The following is a 6,500-nucleotide window of genomic DNA, read 5'->3' as shown; positions in this document are numbered from 1 at the left end:
GAATTAACTCAGTTTTATTCATATCAAATTGAATTTGATTGATATCTGCTCTAACAAAGATTTTCTTTGCAGCTTCTTCAATTACTTTCAAATTCTCTTTGATAGTTTTTGAGCTGTAGACTAGATCAATATCATTCATATAACTCAGAGATTGCACTATTCTCATATTTCTATTTTTGAATAGATATGCAGTGTATATTGCAAATAAAATGAGTGAGATTGAAGATTTCTGTGATACTTCTATTTTTATCTCAGTCTTGTCTTATTTCATTCCATCAAAGAAGAGTTGTATAATTCTTTTAGATATAAAACAGTTAACTTATTTTATTAGAGAAAGTGACAGTTTTAATATCTTTAATGTCTGAATTAACTTTGACTTTGAAACATGATTAAATGCTTCTTTTATATCAATAAAAACTGCAGTTGAGATCAGACTCTCATGCTTTGCTATTTGAATATTATAAACAACTGAGAGAACAGTGTTAATTGCAGAACACTGTTTTCTATCTCTCATTTATTCACTGAATAAAAGAGAATCACTTATAGAGCTTATAAAAGATAGTTGAGTAGCTATTATCTTTTCTAAAACCTTTTCTAGACAGTTCAATAGAGATATTACTCTATATAACTTAGAAATTGAAGTTTTTCTATTAGGTTTTGCAAGAATCACTTTAGTGACTTCTCTTCAGCATTCAGAATGATATTCATTTTTCAAGAGATTGAAAAAAAGCTCAAAATATTCATTCTTTAAGTAGGAATATGTATTTTGAATAATCAAGTGATTAATTGAATCAGGACCTGCAGCAGTTTTAACAGAACTTGAGAAGATAGCTGACTCTAATTCATCTTGTGTAAGATCAGGCCATTCCCAGTCATTTTCATTAATGTAGTTGAGAAGTGATATATTCTCTTCCTCTGAATCTGAATCTGAATCTGATGAGTTCTGAAAGAGAATTCTCATAAAAGCTTGACATTTTTTCTCAAAAGAGTTTGCTGTATATGATTCATTCTGAAACTCATATTTTAAGACTGGAAGTTTTGCTACACTTCTTGTTTTAGTATAGTTAAAAGCTTTAAAAACTTTCTTCTCTTGTACTTCTTCAAGAAATTTATTCCAGCAGTCTGTTTTAGCTCTTTTAATATCTGAAAAATATTCATTTCTAACAGCTTTGAACTCTTTATTAGATATTACATCATTCTTTCAATCTCTTCTAGCAGTAGCTAATTCTTTTCTTTTAGATGAGATATTCTCATTTCATCAAGGTTTTAAATACTCAGAAGATTTTCTCTTTGAAATATTATCTCTAACACTTGTTAGAATAATAGATGTAATAAGCTTCACTCTATTCTCAAGCATTTCATTTGAGATATCTTGATCAGAATTTCAATATAGCTCATTCTGTCTTTCAGATTTTAACAGTTTTATGCTTTCTTCAACTGCTTTTCAATCAGCTTTTTCAAAGTTATACTGATTAGAGAGAAGAGGATTTTCACTTATTTGTTTTTCACTCAGTTCAATATCAAATTGAATAATCTCATGATCTGATTCTGATGTCTCATTTGAATCAATAAACTAGTTTACAAGTCTTCTTTTCATTAGATTTTGTGACATGAAGATTAGATCTATAATAGACTTCTGTTTCATGCCTTTTCTAAAGAATGTTTGTTGATCAGACTTATTAACCAAATCTATTGAATGCTCAAAGGTTCATTCAATCAGATTATCAGCTCTCACTGCTCTCTTACATTCTGAATTTCATCAGAGATGATATGCATTGAAATCTTCTGCAATTATAGAGTTTCTTGATAAAGTTATGTTCAGAAATCCTCTATCAATTGTTCAGATATTGTTATTTTTCTTCAATGACTTTTCATTATAGATATTTATGAGCTGTATAGTATCAAACTCATTTTCTTTATCTATAATATCACCCATCAGAATATCAGGGTCAGACATGATATCAAATCTTAGATTAAATTGATATCTTGATCTCTTTCTTCTATAGATCACTACTCTTGACTTTATCTCAGACTTTTAAGATAGAAAGTAGTAGTAGCTTGAATGAGAAATAATGTAATTTTACTCAGCATCAAAATTCGGTTTCTGAAGTAGTACAAAATTAACTTTTTATTCAAATGTAATTTGAAGATAAGAATAAATATAATTTGAGTTTCTATCCACATTATTTTGAATAAATGTGATTTTTGAAGAGTTTTTAAACTTTTTTTGTTGTTTTTGTTGTATATTCATACTAAAAGAGAGTAAAGATAGAGTAGGATCTAGTCACTATTATCAGATAGTAGATTATAACTATTTTGAAAAGTAGGGATCTCAACTGCTTGCATTATATCTAGTTTATCATCAGAGTCATTTCTCAATTCTCTAATCTTAACAGAAGTTTGAGGATTCAAATTCTGTTTACATTTAGCTGAAGAATTGAAGTTTGAAGATTTAAATAGTTGAGAGTTTCTTCTTTTTAAGCTTGCAGTTGTAAGTCTACTGACTTGACTCTTCTCTTCAGTTCTAGATTGACTTTGAGCTTCATCTTTTCTCCAGTTCTTTTGAGTTCTAGAAGCAAATATACATTCTTTTGAGCTAGATGCATGTTTTTCTTTGCAATTAGAGCACTTAAGCAGAGTGTGTTGACATATTTCATCTCTTTTTGAGCATGTTTCACATTTATGCTCACTAGTTTTATGATCTCTGGCACAGAATGCACATTTTGAGTCTCTAAAATATGAGATTGCAAAGTATTCATATCTTTGTCAGTTTGAACACTGTGTTTGAGCTTTGAGATTCATTCTTGAGTCTTTGTATTCATGAACTCTCATTTTCAAACCTTCTACTCTTACTTCAGAGATCTTTGACTATTCAAGTGTTTTTATATATACTAGAACAGAGGCATTTCTCCTACTTTGTCTGAACTCAATTGAATTTAGTCATACAGACTTCTTTCTCAGTTGAATAGAGTTATATTCTTTCAATTCATTTTTAAGAAGTAGCATTTCTTCTTCACAGTTAAAAATTTCAACTGAAATATTATAATGAATGAATTTGTCTCACTTTTCATCTCTCTCAGATAGAATTATTGTGTTTAGTAAAGATTCTACTGCTGACTTTCAGAGATTCTCATTCTGAATAAGGAATTCAGCACTGAATTCAGACATTATAGTCAGAATGATGAAGTTTTCAAAGAATGATGACTCAATTGAAGCTATAACTGGTTTTTAAACTTCAATATCAGTCATCAACTGAGAAAAGAACTGCTGATTAATTTCATTTCTGATTCTGAAAATGAGATTTGAGTTTAGCTTGTTTCTTTGCAGAATGTTCTGATTTGAGACTTTGAGAATAAGTCTTCTATTTCTGAAGATTTGAAAGTTTTTCTCTTTTTACATTTTCTTTTCTACTTTTCTATGAATAGAGGTATGAGCAGTATTCTTCTCAGTTTTCTCAGGATTTTGAGCAGGTTTTGAGATAGCAGATTTAGAGACAGCAGATTCAGCTGCTTGAGCATATGTTTTCTTCTAATTCAAAGAAGAAGAAGAAGTAGGAAAAAAAGAAGAAGAGCAAGATAAAGAGTCAGTGATTATACAAGGAATTTTCAATGTTTTTTGAACTGTGTTTGAGATTTCAAGTTTGAACTTGATTATCTTCTGTAGTTGTCAAGCCTGAGTATGAAGAATTAACAGAACTTCTTTATTCATCTCACTCAGACACTGCTTTCCAAGAATCTTGCTTACTTTTTCAAGTTTCTGTATTTCAAGAACTTGTTGTTTCTCTATTTCTTCTTTCTTTCTTCTCTTCAGAATTTCAATCTCAGAAATAGCATTTGAGAAAGCATCTTTTTTCACATCAACTGAGTGTATTTTTGAACTCATTATTCTCACTCAATGAAAAGTTGATCAGACTGTTTCAATTGAGATATTTCTAAGTCTGTTTTCAATTGAAAAGTTGGTCAGACTGTTTCAAAAGAAGAATAAAAGACTTTTATATATAAAACACCTGATTTTTTTTCACACTAGTTCAGTAACTAGGTTAGATTTTTGAAGAGAATCTAATAAACTAAAATTGATTTTTGAGATAAATTAATAAAATCTTTACAATCTCTTTCTTAAGATATAGTGAGAAAGAGTATGATATCAATTGATAATGAATCAGATAATATGACAGTTTTTAAGAGAAAAACTGATAAAAAATAAATCAATTTTTTGCAGAGAAATTGATTAAAACTATTCAATTTTATTCTAAATCATTCAATTCTTCTCACACAACAAGTATGCAACTCAAATCAGTTAATAAAGAGTGTAAAAAAGAATTAAGTATTAATAAAAGCTCTTCAGTCACTGAAAAAGTAATTCTTACTTAAAAGAATATGAAATTATGATAGAAAATAACTCTGTTTTTAATTCTTTGTAAGAATATTGTATAAAACCCAGAGAAAAACATCTTACTTTTTCAAGAGAAGTAAAAAACTATTTCTAAAATCTTTTTTTTTTTTTTGCATTAACTGCTGCAGAAGAATGAGATAGAAACTGCTAAGATATACACTACTATATACTCTCTATCAAGACTTTCTCTCTTCAGAGTCTTAATATTATAGAGAATATAAGTCTGTTTCTATATAATAATATAAATATTGTCAGCGAGATGTAGAGAAACTGATTATTTATATCTTAAAATAGAAGACTTTGTCAATGATTATATTAATATAGAGTTAATTCTCAAATTCAATAGAAATCTAGTGTTGCTGTTCTCAATTCCTTGCAGAATCTATTGAATATTGAGATATTAAAACTAGATTTAATATATCTCACTGTGCAGGGATCAAAGGCTCAGTCAGACCTTGAGATATACTGATTTTATAGTTGTCATATCTGTCAATTATGTATTGAATACAGTTCCTGAGGTATCTTTTTGTATTTTTCTGTCAGGGATGAGCCAGATTGAAAGGGGCGGTACAAGGGTGAGACTTGGTATTGATGTCTTGATACATCAAAGACAGACAGGGTTTTCACAGAGAATGCACTTCAGATGTGTCTGTTGATTATGTGCTTGATATTATTGCTGAGGTTTCTTTTTGTATTTTTCTGCCAGAGATGGGCCAGATTGGAAAGGGCAGTATGTGAGTGAGACTTGGCATTGATGTTTTGAAACATCAAAGATAGACAGGGTTTTCACTGAAGTTACTTCTCAGATATCTTCACAATTACAGATCAGAGATCTTTTAAAATCAAGAAGATTGGTGCATATGACTAGGTCTCTTCACCTTACAATTTGTATGGCAATTTGGCCCAGGGTTGTGGTGTGATAAGGTGAATGAGGGATAATTCCACACAGAAGTTTTGAACAACATCTGGTTCACATTTGGCTGGATAACTCCACCACCACACGGGGTATGCGGTCGGCGATGGGGTTAAAATGCTTGTATTATCGAGGGCTATTCGATGGATCTATCAGCGGGTTCTTATTCGAAAAATTGAGCGAGTTCGTGGTGAAGCGGTTGATGATTTCCACTATCTGACCTTGAAGATAGATGCATCTGAATGAGCTATTAAAGACACTCTTCTGCAGATGAGTAAGAACAGCAAGCTGTATCTGATGATATATGATGATAGAAAACTATCAGACACTGAACTTAATTACTCAGTGTATGAAAAGAAATTGCTGATAATTAAGCACACACTAATGTTATGAGATAGAGATATTAATAACATATATATAATAACAGTGATTACAGATTATAAAAGCCTCATCTATCTATAATTGATAGTGAAACCTTTCAAACACTTAGTACATTGAATCTCAGAGTTTTAAGTGTATAATCTTCATATTAAATACTAAAAGAAATCAGATGCTGTAATATCTGATACAATCAGTTATAGATCTGATTTCATGAGTGAGAGTTCTGTAAATTAGATATAAGAGAAGTTTGTGTTAAACACACTAAGAGAATGTAAGAAATCAGAATAAGTAAACATAATAATCTCTCAATTGAAGAACAGTAAGATGTTAAATAATAAGTATCTTATAAAAGTAGTAGAAGAGATGCTTCTGAACTTCAAACTGAGAAAATTGAAAAACAATGTTATACTTTACTGTAATCTAGAATATGCAGAAGCTCTCTATCTAAAACATTTACTTAGATACAATTTGATAACTTATATACAAAAGAAATTTAATCACTTAGAAAGCTCTGAACTCATGTGTGTACTTAAATCAAGATTGTACTAGTCAAGCATAACTGAGAATATTCAGATGTATGCTCATAAGTATCTGAATTGTCAGATTATAAAAGAATCTAAGCAAGAGTTGAAATGTAAGAAAGTACAATATTAGATGAAATATATGATATAATTATTCAAACAATAAGAGATGAATCTCATAGATATATTATTATAAACATCAAATGAAAATTGTTGAATAATCACTGCTATTAACTACACTACTAACTGATCAGTTATGAAAGCAGTTTCAGAGATAATAGAGAAGATGATAA

This window comes from Blastomyces gilchristii, assembly GCF_000003855.2.
Source record: "Blastomyces gilchristii SLH14081 genomic scaffold supercont1.5, whole genome shotgun sequence".
Lineage (NCBI taxonomy): Eukaryota > Fungi > Ascomycota > Eurotiomycetes > Onygenales > Ajellomycetaceae > Blastomyces > Blastomyces gilchristii.
The sequence above is the reverse complement of the archived record's forward strand: the minus strand, read 5'-3'. Positions refer to the sequence as shown.